At 31.2% G+C, this 20074-nt stretch overlaps 1 protein-coding gene across 1 annotated transcript in view; it reads left to right on the top strand.

Moving 5' to 3' along the window:
• The first annotated feature begins 388 nt into the window (after positions 1-388).
• The window catches only part of para (sodium voltage-gated channel paralytic), a 311186-nt gene continuing 291500 nt past the window's right edge, over positions 389-20074 (top strand). Inside the window, exon 1 of the mRNA XM_080152120.1 lies at positions 389-682. The gene's annotated coding sequence lies outside the window, so the exon portion shown is untranslated. The remainder of the gene's footprint in view (positions 683-20074) is intronic.

Here is a 20074-nt window from a genome sequence, read left to right as displayed (position 1 = left end):
CCCCTCCGGAAAGACTCAAGCCAACACGAAAAACGTCCCAACGGTCTGCAGTGTCCCGGGTTCGAATCTTCAAACGGCCGACGGGCTGACTGTGCTTTTCTTGGGGCCTTATGGCTTGGAAAACATCTTTCTCTCTCTCTCTCTCTCTCTCTCTCTCTCTCTCTCTCTTCTCTCCCTTTCTTTCTCTCTTTTTATATCTCCCCTAGTGAGATAAATAAAATATGGTAGTGTTAGAAAAGATTGGTTGCAACCATTTACATTTATCCCAGGACTTTTCAAATCAATTAAAAAAATATAGATACATCATGTATATCAATGAATATATATGATATAGTAACTAATCTTTGATGAATACTAAATTATTGTATTTGATTTAATTTTCAGATTTTAGTTATTCAAGTGATAAACCATATAAAAAATGTATTTTTAAGTAGTTTAAAAAGATGAAATTTATAATGAATAATGCTACCTAAGTAATCAAGTGATTTCTGTGGAAAAGTTAACACACAAGAATTGGTGTATTTTTTTGAAAATATTAAAAAAGTGAAAATCAGATCCTTTGATTAATTAAAAAGGATTTTTTTACAGTTAATTATTAGTGACTAGTTTTTTAACCTTAATTAGGGTTAAAGTGATTTTTAAATATTTCTTCAAACGATTTTGAAAACCCATATTATGTAAGGTAGGAATCTTTTATTAATTTTATTAAAAAATAATGATCTGAAATCTTAAATATCTTTATATAAAATTTGAAATTTTAATTTAACATTAAAGCCTACATGTTTGGTATTGTAAAATATATAGTTAAAAAATATTTTGTAAAATTTTCTTTAAGAGGATTTTTCCATAAACTATAGTTAAAATAGTAATGGAATGATTTTTCAGTGTGGTTCTTTTTCACCAGATATGAGTCGGTTTCGATGCCATATTGGAATAAATTTAGGGTTTTGAATTTCTTTTAAATTAATGACTATGTAGCTACCCATTTTTATGGAGAATCTACAGCACAATCTTTTTTAAAAAGTCATCTTATCTTTGGCTATTTTGTTTTGTCTTGCTGGCAGTGTAAATCTTAATTACTATATTTTTTGAAGGATGCGGGTAAATATTTAGCAATATGCCGCTTGGCTACGGTTGTCGTGCCCTGAAAAAATATCTGTAATAAAATTTGTACAAATCTATAAAGTTTTTCAGTGATCAAATGATGAAAAATTGATTCTGACGGATAATCTACGTGGGAGGAAAAACATTATTACTGTTTCACTTACATCCAAATATCAATTTTATTTTTTTTTCCAGTTTGAAAACATTTCCTCTTCTATAAAGTAGTTAAGTTTTTTTTGTTTGCCTAAAGTTTTGATAACTAATATACAGATTAAATTATTCTTTCTAAGGAAGCTTCATATAGGGCCAGGAAAGATTATTGGCTATTTTTTTAGCCTCAGGTCTTGGGAAGTTGTATGCTATTTTATTCTCCTTCCTTCCCTTTTGAAATATGTAGCCTCTATCTAATTTTCTTTTTTAATGGTATAAAATCTAGGAAAAAAATAAAAAAAAAACTATTGATAGGTGATATTATGTGATCTTTTGATTGTAACAAAGCATTTGATATATCATTGTCACAATAGAAAAACTCTTCTTAAACTATGCCCATCTATTTAAATTTAATTTATTTACTTTATTTGATTTTTTGATATTGTTATTCTTTATATGAAAATGCCAATATGGATTTATATCCCTAATAATGATACACAAAATTACCCTTCTCTAATTACAATTAGTGGTTGGAATATTTTGACACAAACTTAATGAACCAACTTATCCAAATTCGGTAATAGTTCCTAAAGTTATTAAGCCAACGAATAAGCAAAACCTTGTAAAAAAATTATAATATTAAAACTACTTTTTTAGCCAAATCTGGATATAATTTTTCAGTATGGTCGAGAACTGGTTCTAATCTAGCGGACATTAATCGGTTTGGAAGCCTTACTGGAATATATTTTATCTAAATAATGATTAATTTTGACTTTCCAAAAAAAGATGAATTGAAATTATTATTTCCCTTTTCTTAGGCAAAAGGCAAAAAATGTTGAATTTACATAAGAGTCATTTCTATTACATAATTTAAATATCCATCTATTCATCTTCCTAGCCAGCTATCAGATTTAGGGATATAAAGGAATAGGACATAACCTTGATTTATGTACATCTCCAATAATCATACACAAAATTACCCCTTCTGTAGATTAATATTAGTGGTTGAAACGTTTGAAAACTCAATTTTATGAACCATTGAATTTTTAAACGTCCCCAGAGTTGTTAGGCAAACGAATAAGAAAACTTTATTATAAAACTTTGGGGACTAGTGTAATAAACAGCCTATTGTCCCCTCTCTCTCTCTGTATCCAACCATCTCCCTGGATGCATTTGCCTAGGCAGAGAAAGAATGTTGAAAGAACAAAGGTAGAAATAGAAAACAAAGAGAATTGGATGAAAAGAATTTAGATTTTCTTTAAGTTTAGTTTAGAACCAACTTATGCTAACTTATGTGTAAAACAAAAGTATAATTTACCTTATTAAACATTTATTTATTTGGTAAAACGTATATTTCGTCTATATTTCAAATAAAAAAATTTAGGTGACGCCACGGGTACAAGTCCTCTTCACACCACCTTGAACATACTCTGCGTTTTATTGTGGTGCAACGCGCACCTAGGGTGTTAAGTAAGTCGCAACTGTGCATTTTTATAAAAAAAATTTTAAGCTTCCCGGAAAATGCCAACAAATTTACACACTGCTTCTCATACTCTGCCGGAACCAAGCAAAACAAATGGATTAAGACAATGGCCAATAATTTTATGTACATCCCCAATGTTAATGCACAAAATTACCCCTATTGTAGATTAAAAATTGAGTTTGTAACGTTTGGACACTCAACTTAATAATCTAACCAATTAATTTTCATTAAAAGTCCCCAAAGTTGTTAAGCCAACGAATAAGAAAACTTTGGGGACTAGTATAATAATCGGCCAATTGTCCGCTCTTGCTATGAATAAAACTAGTAATTATTTCAAAGCAAGAAATGAAATTAAAAGGTTTGATATTTAAACAATTAATGTTCTAATTTATCGTATTTTCTTTGACATTTAATGGATAGATATACATATATGAGAGATAGATAGATAATTTTCAAGTATTCTGTTTGACATTTACTAGGATCGATAGGTTTGATTTTAAAGTTTGCTTTATATACCATAATTTACAGCATTGCATTTTTAAGTTTCAACAGGACAACATTCATAAAAGCGAAGCTCTGAAACGGTAGAACAAAAGAACATTAATACTTGTAGAGTGTCAAAACTGAATAATCAGAATTAATAAGAAGTATAAACAAAACTGTAAGTTAATTTGTTGCAAAGCTGATTAAATACGTGATGTTGTTTAAAGACATACTTATATTTTTAGGACTTGATTATGGAGATGCTTCGCTTATAACATTGTACCTTTTCTTAATAGAAATCTGTATTCCAAAAATCAGATGAATCGGATAGTTTGAACTTACAAAAATTGGTTGTCAAAAACGTATAACATCATCAGACTTTCTGGTAACGATTATTTGCTTTCTAAGTCGTACCTAACGGAAAGAGCTAACAGTTCCAGAAGGACGTACGGACAGACCGACCCTAATTATAGAAAAGCTTCGCTTTTAAAAATCAAAGCTTAAATCCAAAATAATAATAGTATGTATCAGTTATTCTATTTTATAAGTCAGTCTGTGAAATGGGATTTACTCACATACTATAAAAACTAAACCTTTAATCTATAATACAAAGTAGCTTGATGTCTGTCTGTCTGTCTGTCCGTCCGTCCGTCTGAAGCTTAAGATCTCGGTAACCACTGAATTTAGACTAATGAACGTGCGGACGGACATACGGTCAGACATCGTTCTACTTTGTATCATACATCATGACATAGTTTTATATGTACCTAATCCCTGAAAACAAGGTATATATGGTTTTATATGTACCTAATCCCTGAAAACAAGGTATATATGGTTTTATATGTACCTAATCCCTGAAAACAAGGTATATATATGGTTTTATATGTACCTAATCTCTGAAAACATGGTATATATGGTTTTATATGTACCTAATCCCTGAAAACAAGGTATATATGGTTTTATATGTACCTAATCCCTGAAAACAAGGTATATATGGTTTTATATGTACCTAATCCTTGAAAACAAGGTATATATGGTTTTATATTTACCTAATCCCTGAAAACAAGGTATATATGGTGTTATATGTACTTGATCCCTGAAAACAAGGTATATATGGTTTTATATGTACCTAATCCCTGAAAACAAGGTATATATGGTTTTATATGTACCTAATCCCTGAAAACAAGGTATATATGGTTTTATATGTACCTAATCCCTGAAAACAAGGTATATATGGTTTTATATGTACCTAATCCCTGAAAACATGGTATATATGGTTTTTATATGTACCTAATCCCTGAAAACAAGGTATATATGGTTTTATATGTACCTAATCCCTGAAAATATGGTATATATGGTTTTATATGTACTTGATCCCTGAAAACATGGTTTATATGGTTTTATATGTACCTAATCCCTGAAAATATGGTATATATGGTTTTATATGTACCTAATCCCTGAAAACAAGGTATATATGGTTTTATATGTACTTGATCCCTGAAAACAAGGTATATATGGTTTTATATGTACCTAATCCCTGAAAATATGGTATATATGGTTTTATATGTACCTAATCCCTGAAAACAAGGTATATATGGTTTTATATGTACTTAATCCCTGAAAACATGGTATATATGGTTTTTATATATACCTAATCCCTGAAAACAAGGTATATATGGTTTTATATGTACTTGATCCCTGAAAACAAGGTTTATATGGTTTTATATGTACCTAATCCCTGAAAATATGGTATATATGGTTTTATATGTACCTAATCCCTGAAAACATGGTATATATGGTTTTATATGTACCTAATCCCTGAAAACAAGGGTTATATGGTTTTATATGTACCTAATCCCTGAAAACATGGTATATATGGTTTTATATGTACCTAATCCCTGAAAACAAGGTATATATGGTTTTATATGTACCTAATCACTGAAAATATGGTATATATGGTTTTATATGTACCTAATCCCTGAAAACAAGGTATATATGGTTTTATATATACCTAATCCTTGAAAACAAGGTATATATGGTTTTTATATGTACTTGATCCCTGAAAACATGGTATATTTGGTTTTATATGTACCTAATCCCTGAAAACAAGGTATATATGGTTTTATATGTACCTAATCCCTGAAAACAAGGTATATATGGTTTTATATGTACCTAATCCCTGAAAACAAGGTATATATGGTTTTATATGTACCTAATCCCTGAAAACAAGGTATTTATGGTTTTATATGTACCTAATCCCTGAAAACAAGGTATATATGGTTTTATATGTACCTAATCCCTGAAAACAAGGTATATATGGTTTTATATGTACTTGATCCCTGAAAACAAGGTATATATGGTTTTATATGTACCTAATCCCTGAAAACAAGGTATATATGGTTTTATATGTACCTAATCTCTGAAAACAAGGTATATATGGTTTTATATGTACCTAATCCCTGAAAACAAGGTATATATGGTTTTATATGTACCTAATCCCTGAAAACAAGGTATATATGGTTTTATATGTACTTGATCCCTGAAAACAAGGTATATATGGTTTTATATGTACCTAATCCCTGAAAACAAGGTATATATGGTTTTATATGTACCTAATCCCTGAAAGCAAGGTATATATGGTTTTATATGTACTTGATCCCTGAAAACATGGTATATATGGTTTTATATGTACTTGATCCCTGAAAACAAGGTATATATGGTTTTATATGTACCTAATCTCTGAAAACATGGTATATATGGTTTTATATGTACCTAATCCCTGAAAACAAGGTATATATGGTTTTATATGTACCTAATCCCTGAAAACAAGGTATATATGGTTTTGCTTTGGTTTTCTAAAAGTGCATTCCATTGTAATATAACCCTCACTCTTTTTTTCTACTTCTCTCCTTTCTATTTTTTTCTCTCTTTTATATAAATCTACAACTATCTCGTTTCTTAAAACTGTTTTCCAATTTTTCTTTGCATTTTTGTACATTTCTTCAAATTTTAAAACTACAGATTTTATTAAGCTTGATAAAAAAATCACAAACAGCTGTCTAATTTATGGTTTTTTGAAGTACGGTCAAAATACCTTACTCATAACAGCGTCTACGCCCCCTAAAGGCCTTTAGGGGCACTTAAGGTGGAAGGGGAAAAGTCAAACCCCTTTTTTCATTGTAAATATTGGGGCAAGGAATCCTCTTTTATCAGGCGGGTGATGATAACCTCCCCAAAAATAGATAAAAACCTTCCCAGAAACTATAAGCAGCTTAATTGTAAAGGAGAACCATATCGGTAAAGATGTTACTGTTGATTACTAAAATGTAAATTATTGTAAGTTTGAACTTAACAAAACACTTGATGTAAAATAAATAAAAGATAAATAGAATATTGTTTCTCGTATTCATTCGAATCCGGTGGATAGGAACCGGTTCTCATCCATACGAAAAAACTATGTCTAGCATCGTATTATATCCAGCTTTCTACGAATATAAAAATATACAATCATAAGATTAAAACCAGTTTTTTTAGCCCGAGCCTTCGGCACCTCGGGTCTGAAAAAAACTGGTTTTAATCTTATTTACATTCTATATCCGCGGAAAGCTGTTTATAATACGATGCGAGAAATAACTATTCCAGTATGCCTTCGAAACCGATTTATATCCTCTGGATAAGAACTGGTTCTTAGCCACACTGAAAAATCATGTATTTCATCAAATTATAGACAATTTCCCACTCAGAATAAAACAAAACTGGTTTTAATCTTATAATCTATAATTTTACTAACCACGGAAAGATGCCTATAATAAGATGCGATAATTAACATTTATAAATGAATATCAATATAAGTTTATCAAACTGTGAAAACAAAAAATAATACGTATTCTATTTCTTTCCTTTAATCTATCTATCGTTCACACTTTCTTTCTATCACTCTATAACTAAATCTTTTATCTATCTATAAATCTATTATTAACAAGGATGACAACATCCATAAAAGCGAAGCTCTGAAACGGTAGGACAAACGGACATTAACACTTGTATAGTGTCTGAACTGAATAATCAAAATGTAGAAGTATAATAGTCGAAGCAAAATTGTAAGTAAATTTGTTGAAAAACTGCTTGATGCAGGATGATGGTAATGGACATACTTACATTCTTAGGACTTGATTATAGAGTTGCTTTGCTTATAATATTGTTCTTTGTTGTCCCAGGAATCAATATACCAAAAAAAAGATCAAACGGATATTTAGATCACATAAAAATTAGTTGTTAAAAAAGTAGAAAAGTCGGACAGACGGACGGACGTACGGACGGACCGACCCTAATTATAGAAAAGCTTCGCTTTTAAAAAGTACATCCATCTCTCTAGTAAATTTTTAATTTTTCTTTATTCTAATCTATATTTGTCATAGTCTGTTTGACTGTCTTTTTGTTTATTTATTCTTGAAAAATATCTATTTATCTATCTCATTAGAAAGATCTGACCTATCAATACCTTCATGCATTTATTGAATGTCTAGCTATCTATTTATATATCTATACTATATATTAGGGTTGGGCCGGATACTTTTTTGGCCGGATACCGGATATTCGGCTGATTTCAAATGCCGGATATCCGGTAACCGGCCGGATATCCGGCCAACGCCGAATATCCGGCAAATATCCGGTTATCCGGCCAAATTACCTGATATCCGGCCGGATAACCGGCCAAATTACCAGATATTAAAGTAGTAAAATAAATTTCTTCAGAAATCTTATATAAATTTACATAAAGTTAAACTTATTCAGAAAAAATGTTCTTCTAGCTTCAATAATAAGAAAATTATAGCCATTTAAGATTTTAAAAAGCAGAGATTTTTGGTGTAAAGTATAAAAAATTATAGAGCCGGATATCCGGTCGGATAGTTTCAATATCCGGTATTCGGCCGGATATCCGGCCACACCGGATATCCGGCCCAACCCTACTATATATCTATCTATCTATCCGAGTGGATATCTAGGTAGTTGTATTTGGCAGCTTAACTATCATTTGGCACTGTTTTGCATATTCCCCCCTTTCTTCTGCATCCCCATACCCCTTTGTGGGTCCCCCCTTTTTCTAATTCACTTTCCCCTTGCAAGCCTATCCTTGCCTGCTATGGACCCTGGTTCCCCCATGACTAATGTAAATGAAAAGTTTTGTATAAGTGAATATATTTGTGATCATTTTTCATAAGACTCCGCGCGCCCCAGGGAGGGACGAGCAAAATTAATCCACATCCCTTTCTTTCCCCCCTTATTTAGGTAAAGCATTACTGACAAATATTCCCACTAAGGATTTGGGAGGGGAGTTATTTATCGTCCATGGTATTATCCTTGTATCCCTGAGCTTACGTACTAACGAGATATTTATCAATCCTTTCTTCGTTTGTAAGATGCAGGCAGGGATCGAAAGGGATAAGACAATGGCCAATAATTTGATGTACATACTCTATGATGATACACAAAATTACCCCTTCTGTAAGTGGTTGATTGATACATTTGAATGTTCAACTTAAGAAACTAACCAATTAGAATTCACTATAGTTCCAAAAGTTGTTAAGCAAACAAACAAAAAAAACGTTATTATAAAACTTTGGGGACTAGTGTAATAAATAGCCCCTTGTCCCCCCCCGCTTTATCTCTGAGATGCAAGGCTTTTCTATAAATAATTGTCGTTAATATGAAACAATTTTTTCAAAAGAATTATGAATTAAAATACATATTAAAATACTTATTTTCGACCCAACAAATTTTAATTTTTGCATAGCTCATAAACGGTTTCAACCCAGAAGAAATTAAATTGATTTTTTTTTTCAATTTTAATTAAAACTATGCAATATATCGGCCTTTCTTATAGCTACTAAGCTCATTAATTTCCATTGTAGACAATTTTTCACAAATAATTAATACCAGTTTTGTTACCCCGGACCATTGGTCTACTTCATGTAAACCTAAATATCTGTATAATCTACTATATATGTAAAGCTTACTATATATCTATCCTACTGCATTCCAAAGCTATCTATCTATCTAGACTACTGTCTATCTATCTAGTCAGTGGGGACAGTGGGCTGTTTGTTACACTGGTCCCCAAAGTTTTATAACAGCATTTCTTAATGGTTAGCTTAACAACTTTGGAAACTTACATCGGTTGAGTGTCAATCACCAATTGTAATCTACAGAAGGAGTAATTTTGTCCATCATCATTATAGAGACGTGCAGCCATTGATCGGCCATTGTCTTATCCCTTTTAAAAAGCGAAGCTTTTCTATAACTAGGGTCGGTCCGTCCGCCCTTCCGAGATAGATAGCTTTTATTCGTTAATTTAGGCATGTTAGAATTGTCCTATCGTTTTTAAACTTTGCTTGATGATTCCTGAAGTAGTTAGGTACAATTTAGAAAGCGTAGCAACTCTATAGTCAATACCAGAATGTCCGAACGTCCATTTTAAACATATGGATTTTACTACTTTTTTAACAACAAATTTTTATGTGATATAATTATCCGTTTGATCTTACTTTTAAAATATTGATTCCTGGGACAACAAAGAACAATAGTATAAGCGAAGCAACTCTATAATCAAGTCCTAAAAATGTAAGTATGTCCATAAACATTATCCTGTATTAAGCAGTTTTTCAACATATTTACTTACAATTTTGCTTTGACTCTTTTACATTTACATTCTGATTATACAGTTTTGACAAGTGTTAATGTCCGTTTGTCCTACCGTTTCAGAGCTTCGCTTTTATGGATGTTGTCATCCTTGTTATCCCTGCTAACTAGTAGTGTATGAAAGCTAACTATCTTAGAGTTGCACAAATGTTAATATGTAGATTACAGGGAGGGAAGGGGCAATTGGGTTTTTTATTACACTAGTCTCCAAAGTTTTATAATAACATTATCTTATTCATGGGCTTAATATTTTTTGGGACTTATATTGAATTTTAATCGGTTGGTTCATTAAGTTGAGTGTCCCAATTTGGAACTATTAATTGTAATAAAGAGAATGGGTAATTTTGTGTATCATTATTGGGGATTTACATCAAATTATCGGTCATTGTCTTATCCCTTTAGATCCCTGTCTAGATTAGGATTTTCCATGAATTTTTCTCAGCCTTCCATACATAAGTGGATTTACACAATGTTTTATATTCAAACTAGCGGCTACGCCCCTAAAGGCCACTAGTGGCATTAAAATGTTTTTTTTTTATATTTTATTTTAAATATCTAATTTGATAAATAATGTGTCTATGTTAAATCAGCTGTTAAATTCATGTCTCTACGCAGCGCCACTACGCTAGCGACACTATGCGGCGGGAATATTTAATTTTTTTTTGATTTTATTGTGATTTCTCTTGGGAGGGTGGTCCCCCCCCCCCCCCAGAAAATAGCTTTAAACCTTCCCGGGACCTATTAGAAGCTACCCTGTAAAGGAGAACCCAATCGGTTCAGCTACAGATCCTTCGCTACAAACAGACAGACAGACAGACATCGTTCTACTTTGTATTATAGATAACTATCTATCTCTCACTTTAATTAATATTTGTCTATCTATCTTTCTATCTTATAGATAAGTGGATTTACACAATGTTTTACTCACACCGATAATTAACAAGGATGACAACATCCTTAAAAGCGAAGCTCTGAAACGGTAGGACAAACATACAGAACTTAATAAGTATATTATAAATGTATATGTCTAAACAAAATTGTAAGTAAATTGTCTCAAAACTGCTTAAATGAAGGATATCGTACCTATTGTTATAGGAATCATCATGCACTGTTTGAAATCGTTTTGTTTGGGGGGGGGGGGTAATCCCCACTTTATCCCCCCCCTTGGACGTTTTTTGATTGGTTGGTTCATTAAGTGTCCAAACTTTTGAACCATTACTTGTAATCTAGAGAAGGGGTAAATTTGTGTATCATTACTGAGGATGTACATCAATTTATCCGCCATTGTCTTATCCCTTTAGATTCTTGAGCAATCAGCGAGACCTTAACCTTCATCTTGAGGAACAGACAGACGGACATAAGAAATGAGGAAAATATGAAAAGAAAGAAAACAAATATGAGAATATAAAGTTAGGAGTGGAAAGTTGAGTTAGGTTTAAAAGGATTGAAAGATGTTTCAAACTTTAGTTGTTTGTTTTTCAATATAATATGTGTTCATTTTGTTATCTATCTAACTATCCATCTATCTATCTATCTATCTATCTATCTATCTATCTGTCTATCTATCTATCTATCTATTTAAAATGATTGAAAGATGTTTCAAACTTTAGTTGTTTGTTTTTCAATATAATATGTGTTCATATCGTTATCTATCTAACTATCCATCTATCTATCTATCTATCTATCTATCTATCTATCTATCTATCTATCTATCTATCTATCTATCTATCTATCTATCTATCTATCTATCTATCTATCTATCTATCTATCTATTTTAAAGGATTGAAAGATGTTTCAAACTTTAGTTGTTTGTTTTTCAATATAATATGTGTTCATTTTGTTAGATATCTAACTATCCATCTATCTATCTATCTATCTATCTATCTATCTATCTATCTATCTATCTATCTATCTATCTATCTATCTATCTATCTATCTATCTATCTATCTATCTATCTATTTAAAAGGATTGAAAGATGTTCCAAACTTTAGTTGTTTGTTTTTCAATATAATATGTGTTCATTTGGTTAGATATCTTTCTAAATCTGTATTATCTATCTAATCTAATTTCATTTCATTCTACTATATAAAGTAGTAAGGTTTTTTTTGTCTGTAGCGAAGGATATCGCTTATCGCTGAACTGACATGGTTCTATTATAGGTCCTTCGATGGTTTTAGGCTTGGCTATCTTATTTTTTAAAATAAGTCTTTGTATAGTTTTAGGCTATTTTCTGCCCCTCCACATCATTACGAATATATGCTAGGGTTCCGCAGTTAGTCTATGTTCTATTTTACTTTTATTGGTCTATCTACCTATCTTGAAATATCAATTTGAATTGAATATATATTTTGATTTGGTATTCTTTAGACGTGATTTTTTCCTATTTTCTAGACACTCCTACAAACATATATACAATTAGCGGCTTCGCCCCTAGCCTCTAGGGGCTTTGCCCCAAGAGGTATAATTACATGTTCTGTCCCCCTCAGAAAATAGCCTAAAAGCACTACAGGACTAGTAGGTATATTCCACAAGGAGTAGGATCCGATCTGTGCAGTGATTACCGAAATCTTAAGGGACGGACGGACAGACATTATTCTACTTTGTATTATAGATTTACATACACTATTATTATTCAGAAAGAGGGGAACATGTGCTGTTTATTACACTAGTCCCTAATGTTTTATAATAACGTTTTCTTATTCGTTGGATCAACAACTTACTAGAGTTTTACTGAATCTTGATTGGTTGGTTCAATGAGTTCGGTGTGCATACGTTTCAACCACTTATTGTAATCTACATTAGAGATTTTTTTTTAGTATAATTATTGGGGATGTACATCAATTTATCGGAAATTGTCTTATCCCTTTAGATCCCTAAATTTAGATTTATCGCGTCGTATTATAAACAGTTTATTGCAGGCAGTAATATAAGAATTTTTTTTGCCAAGCGGAAATTAATTAGATTCTGAAAAATATTTTTCCAGCCAGGTTTCGAACCCGTTTCTAAGCTATACTGAAAATTCATGTATAGCATCGTGTTATAGACAATTTTCCACGAATATTAAAGTAAAAATCATGAAATTGATACCAAATTTGTTAGCCCTGGCCTTAGGCCTCTCGAGGCTATAAATATCTTTTTGTAAATATCCGAGAAAAGCTATCTATAATACATAAAAATAAATAAAATTTTACAATCTATCAGTCTATCCAACTATCCAACTATCTATCTATCTATCTATCTATCTATCTATCTATCTATCTATCTATGTATCTATCTATCTATCTATCTATCTATCTATCTATCTATCTATCTATCTATCTATCTATCTATTTATCTATCTATCTATCTATCTATCTATCTATCTATCTATCTATCTATCTATCTATCTATCTATCTATCTATCTATCTATCTATCTATCTATCTATCTATCTATCTATCTATCTATCTATCTATCTATCTATCTATCTATCTATCTATCTATCTATCTATCCATCTATCCAACTATCTATCTATCTATCTATCTATCTATCTATCTATCTATCTATCTATCTATCTATCTATCTAAATATGTGCTGGTATGCTTCTGTCTATCTATCTATCTATCTATCTATCTATCTATATATCTATATATCTATCTATCTATCCATCTATCTATCTATCCATCTAGCTATCTATCCATCTATTTATCTATCTATCTATCTATCTATCTAGCTAACAAATTATGTGCTGGTATGCTTCTGTCAAAGTAAAATCTCATCTATTAAGCCATTAAACTTTGAAAATTTTAGAAAACTTTTTAACTTTGTTCTTTTACATGAAAGGGATGGATGCACACCCACCCCAAAAAATCAAGATATAGCTAACAAAGAGAGAAAGGGGACAATGGGCTGTTTATAACACTAGTCCCCAAAGTTTTATAAAAAAGTTTTCTTATTCGTTAACTTAACAACTTTTTAAATTTTGAAAAAGTTTCATACTATTTCGAAAATCATTCTCACGAGTGTTTTTTATGAAGATTGTTTTCAAAATTTAAAATAATTAAAAAATATAAAGATTTCCATAGAATTTATTGAATGAGATAAAATCAACCTTATTCGACGTTCACTCAAAGCCCAAAAATAATGGACTTAAAAGTGTATTAAACTGTATATAAGACATTTGCAAATATATTGATACCATTAATTTGCCTCTTAGATAGAAAAAAGTATGTTTTTTTAATATTTTTCTCTTGCTACAAATCAAATTTCAAATTTGAGTCACCAAAAATGCTAAACTAATTTTTGCTCTAGAAGAATCAATTTTTGGAGTTAGAAAGTGCTTAATACCTCATTTTAATCGCCTGGCATTGCTTTATAATATACAGGTAATGACTTGGTTTTTTTATGGAACAGCTGACTAAAAAATCGAGGTTTTGTGATAAACCCCCTTTTGTTGTTGCTCCATAAATGATATTTTTTTTCCCAATTTTTTGGCTGTAAAGAAGCTTTATATATTCATATAACATCCACCTAAATTTGACTTTTGATATTTTATTTATAACATCACCAGAGGGAATTGAATTTTGAAAAAAAAGTACCAATTTATATTTTACACTGCTATGCATTGTTCTTGTTCTTGTTTCTAAAAAAAATTTATATTATAAAAAAGAGAATTATTTAACGCTTCTATAGGTATGTTTATCATTTTTCTAGGCTAAATATAACTATAATTACACCATTTTAAAGTTAGACATCTTAACATATTAACACAATTATTGAATCGGTCTGTATTATTAGGCTGGCAACCCTTAAAACAGCTGCATTTCATTATCCTATTATATATAGTAATTATTATATGTATAAACACACTTAATTTTTTAACTTTTTATTGATGGAATACATATGTTTCTCTATAAAAATAGATCATCAGTTCCAATTAAGATGTATAAAATAAGAGTTAAAAAAAAATATATATATATGTCAATGCATTTTGAATCCTTTTAAAAGACTAAATAAGAAAGAAGTGTTAGAAAATTGTGCCCCCTGCGGGGTTTTTTACTGCTTATATCCTCTTAGGGTTGGGGGGGAATTAGCATCTTTATATAAAAAGGGGGAGGTGTTTGAAGAGAATCTTTAAAGAGAAAAAAATAGGTCATATTTTATCATTTGCAGTTTTACAAATTAATACATATTATATAAAGCTTTTTTGTCTGTAGCTTAAGATTTCGGTAAAGTATAAGGCTATTTTACTAATTTCCTTACTCCTTTAATTACAGAGCTCCTAGATGCTTGGAGCGCAGCTGCTAGTAAATAAACAAAGTAAAATGATTCCTGAATAATTGATTTACAATTTTAAAAAGCAAAACATTTTTACAATTAGGATGTGTATATCCACGCCATGGTTAGCTCTTTTTGTTAATTCAGGCGTGTTAGAATTAACCTTAAATGTTGGAAGATGATTTTTGTAGCAGTAAGGTACTTAGCAACTTTATAATCATTACTTTATGTAAAGGGATGTCCTGGTGGGGGGGGGGGGGTTAGGGGGTTAAGGGTTATTAATTAATTTGGGGCGACCCCATAATTTTTAATCTTCCCCTTCCCCCCCCCCCAAAAAAAAATATAAAAAGCTTTGACGTCCTTGCCTCTATTATATAAAGATTACCCCACAAAATGAACATGGGGATGCCCAAATTTAGATATTTCAATTCCCCCCCCCTTCCCCCCAAATCAAAAAGCTTGGACGTCCTTGATTAAGTAAGCTCATTTAAAACATACTGAAATCAATTTGTGTAACACAATTATCCTATTTAGTTTTTTACTAGTGAAGCTACTCTATAATTCAAAATATTTGTCCGTCCATTCATCTGTATGTCTGTTCATTGGTATGTCTGTCTCTCTGAGACAGAAAGGGGAAAACGATATTTTCTCGGCTTCTATAAAAGATAGAAGGCTGAAATTTTCATGGATTGAATATTCTCTCTCTCTATCAATACTCCATATTTTCATCAAGTTTCATTAGGATTTGCCAAAAAACTGGGGTGGGCTATATCGATTCCTACATTTCAAGTTTTCATGATTTTCTCTACTCCTATTCAAGTTATATGGTTGAAATTCAGGGATTGAATACTTTGATATTTTGCATAATTTTATCAAGTTTTATTGAGATTTACTTATTGGGGTTCTACCTCAAACATAGGAGTCCCAAATGTCGGAGTGGACAAATGCAGGAGTCCCAAACATCGGAGTGGACAAACGTAAGAATGGGACAAACGTCAGAGTGGACAAACATCAAGGTGGACAAACGTTGGAGTGGAAAACATTGGAGTGGACATTGCTTAAATAAAACCTAGGAGTGTCTACTATTTTAATAATATTACAATTTTGAAATTTTTTATACCCTTGTCTACAAAATAATGACTATGGCTGCAGCGCTCAGCCCCCTAGCCTATATCCTAACCTAACCTAACTAAGAAAAGTAAAAGGACGAAGGTAGGGGGGGCTGTGTTTGTATAAAAAAAATTCAAAATTGAAAAAAAAGTTTGGGATTCCTGTGTTTGTCCACTCCGATGTTTGTCCCAAAAATCCTGCGTTTGTCCACTCCAACGTTTGTCCCACTCCTGCGTTTGCTCCACTCTGACGTTTGGGACTCAAGCATTTGTCCCTCCAATGTTTTTCCACTCCTACATTTGGCATGGAACCGATTATTGGTTGGGGTGCTAGTTTGATTCCAAGATTTGTAAGTTTTAAGGATTTTCTTTACTCCTATTAAAAAAATTTAAAAGGCTGGTCTTATACCCCCCATAATATATTACGGGGGGTGATTACCCCCATCCCTAAAAAAAATTACCCTTTTACAAGCACCTCCCCCTGGATATTCCTGCACTCCCCCTTGTAGTGACTAGGCCAACTTTATGGTCTCTGGTTTCAGGAAGCCCATTCAATTATGAGAAGTTCACATTATAAGAGCACTCTTATAGCATCCTCTCTATTAGCATTACATGTGTAATGCATTATAGACAGACAGATAGATATTGTGAGGGATCCTACACTTTATAACACCTTGTTTTGCATGGTAAAAATTGTTCCAATAGTTCTTGATATTGATATTTTATTTAAAAATTACAATAACTTGAATATAATGATGTTTAAAAAATGCTGAAATTATAGTTATATTTAGACTAGAAAAATGATTAACATACCTATAGAAGCATTAAATAATTCTTTTTTTTATTATAAAGATATTTTTTAGAAACAAGAACGAGAACAATGCATAGCAGTGTAAAATATAAATTGATATTTTTTTCAAAACTATCCAGGGTCCTATAAGAAGCATCCATAAAACACAGAACTCAATAGGTACTGTAATGGTCGAAATCTTAAGCTGAAGACAAAAAAGATTACTACTTTATATAATAGGATAATGAAATGCAGCTGTTTTAAGAATTGCCAGCTTAATAATACAGACCGATTCAATAATTGTGTTAATATGTTATGATGTCTAACTTTAAAATGGTGTAATTATAGTTATATTTAGCCTAGAAAAATGATAAACATACCTATAGAAGCGTTAAATAATTCTCTTTTTTATAATATAATTTTTTTTTAGAAACAAGAACAAGAACAATGCATAGCAGTGTAAAATATAAATTGATACTTTTTTTCCAAAATTCAATTCCCTCTGGTGATGTTATAAATAAAATATCAAAAGTCAAATTTAGGTGGATGTTATATGAATATATAAAGCTTCTTTACAGCCAAAAAAATTGGGAAAAAAATATCATTTATGGAGCAACAACAAAAGTGGGTTTATCACAAAACCTCGATTTTTTAGTCAGCTGTTCCATAAAAAACCAAGTCATTACCTGTATATCATAAAGCAATGCCAGGCGATTAAAATGAGGTATTAAGCACTTTCTAACTCCAAAAATTGATTCTTCTAGAGCAAAAATTAGTTTAGCATTTTTGGTGACTCAAATTTGAAATTTGATTTGTAGCAAGAGAAAAATATTAAAAAAACATACTTTTTTCTATCTAAGAGGCAAATTAATGGTATCAATATATTCGCAAATGTCTTATATACAGTTTAATACACTTTTAAGTCCATTATTTTTGGGCTTTGAGTGAACGTCGAATAAGGTTGATTTTATCTTGAATGCTAAATTTTAGTGATCTTATTAAAGTAAGTAATCAGAATAACGAGACTATAAACCGTACTTTTAGCAAGATTGTTTGCTTTTTGACAGGATTTTGTTTATACTCCAATTAAAAATATTCAATTGTCTAATACTTTTGGATTAGCATAATTTACTTAGAATTAAGCCCCGTTTTCATACTGCGTTGGTCCTTGAACTTTGTCTTAATCGAATTCAAGAGGGGAGTGGATAGATAGATAAATAGATTGTTGGTAAAAAAATAAGGTGAAACATATTTTGAAAATTTAAGAAACTTTTATTTTATTTATCTACCTAAGAGAGGGCTTTTTATTACACTAGTCCCATACTTATAAATTGGCTTAACAACTTTGGGGACTTGTATTGAATTTTGATTGGTTGGTTCAGTAAGTTGAGTGTCAAAACGTTTCAACCACTAATTTTAATCTACGGAAAGGGTAATTTTATGTTTCCTTTTTGGGAATGTACATTAATTTATACCCCCGAATCCCTCGCATGTCTACTTTAAAAATTGGGGCCATCATTTCAAAGAAATTTACCATGCATGTATATTTGTTGTTTATTTCGGATCTTAAACATTTAAAACACAATTTAATTTCTAAAAAATCAATCATAAAGTGCAAAAAATTGTTTTGTGTAAAAAAACATTTTCATTGCAAAAACTAAGGCATTTGAGCAATGGCGCGAAGCACTAGAAAATCGTTTGTTTAAAGAGGTTTTGGTGTTGCTTGGCCCTTCAATAAACATCATTAGTGTAATTTTTTCTTTTCCCCTTTTATATATACTAGCGGCTTCGCCCCTAGCCTCTAGGGGCTTGGCCCCAAGAGGTAATCAAAAAAAAAAAAATTAGGCGAAATTCGTAAAAGGACCAAGGAAATCTTCTGCATAAAAAAGGACCAAGGAAATCTTCTGCAAAAAAAAGGACCAAGGAAAAAAAATTGGGGGAGGGGATTTTTCATTTTTGGGGGGGTTGGGGGTGTCCAAACCCCCCAAAAATAGCTTAAAACCACCACAGGACCGATGGTATATACCCTGAAGAGTAGAATCCAATCAGTTTAGTGGTTACCGAGATCTTAAGCTTCAGACGGATGGACGGATGGACGGACAGACAGACAAACATCAAGCTACTTTGTATTATAGATGTATAAATATTTATATTTATCTATCTATGTATCCGAGTCTTCACATTGCTGACATTAAAAAGGCCTGAGTCAGAATTTTGTAAAAGTTTTTGCTAAAAAGCTCCTTCACAAAAAGTTAAATGTGTTATAAAACTGTCGAAAACGGATATCTATCTATCTATCTATCTGTCTGTATTTATAATAAATTTATTTATTTAAATAAATTATTAAAACAATGCTTCTGTATTTTAAAAAGATTTATATTATTGATCTAAAGAGCCGATAAATTGCTGTACATCCCTAATTGTGATACACAAAATATTTACCCCTTCTGTCGATTAAAACTAGTGGTTGAAACGTTTTGGCACTTAATGAACTAACCAATCAATATTTGATAAAATCTTAAAAGTTGTTAAGCTAATGAATAAGAAAACGTTATTTTAAAACTTTGGGTTCTAGTGTAATAAACAGCCCAATGTCACTTCTCTCTTTTTACATTTACAGCCTATACCTCTAATTATCCTTATAATAAAGTAACAGGATGTTTGTGTGTCTGTGTCAAATTCAAATTCAAATTCAAATATTTATTGGGACAAAACAACATATACATTTAATATTCAACATTCATAAATGGTAATTACATTGCATTAAGAATTTATTAATAAACTATTTTTATAAACAATGAATACTATAGGTTTAACACAATATAATACAAGTATCCAAGGACTGAAAAACGCCTGAGGGCGGTGTTGACAGCCTTTTAATTTTAGACTTCGATTTAAATGTTTTTTTTAAGCGGTCTTTTTTTATATAAGTAATATATGTACACTATATACAGCAATATGCAAGGAAGGATGTTTCGGAAAAGTAGGGGGGGGCCGGG

This window comes from Acartia tonsa, chromosome 2, assembly GCF_053477335.1.
Source record: "Acartia tonsa isolate MP-2025a chromosome 2, ASM5347733v1, whole genome shotgun sequence".
In the NCBI taxonomy this organism is placed as follows: domain Eukaryota; kingdom Metazoa; phylum Arthropoda; class Copepoda; order Calanoida; family Acartiidae; genus Acartia; species Acartia tonsa.
This window is presented reverse-complemented; position numbering and strand designations above follow the sequence as displayed.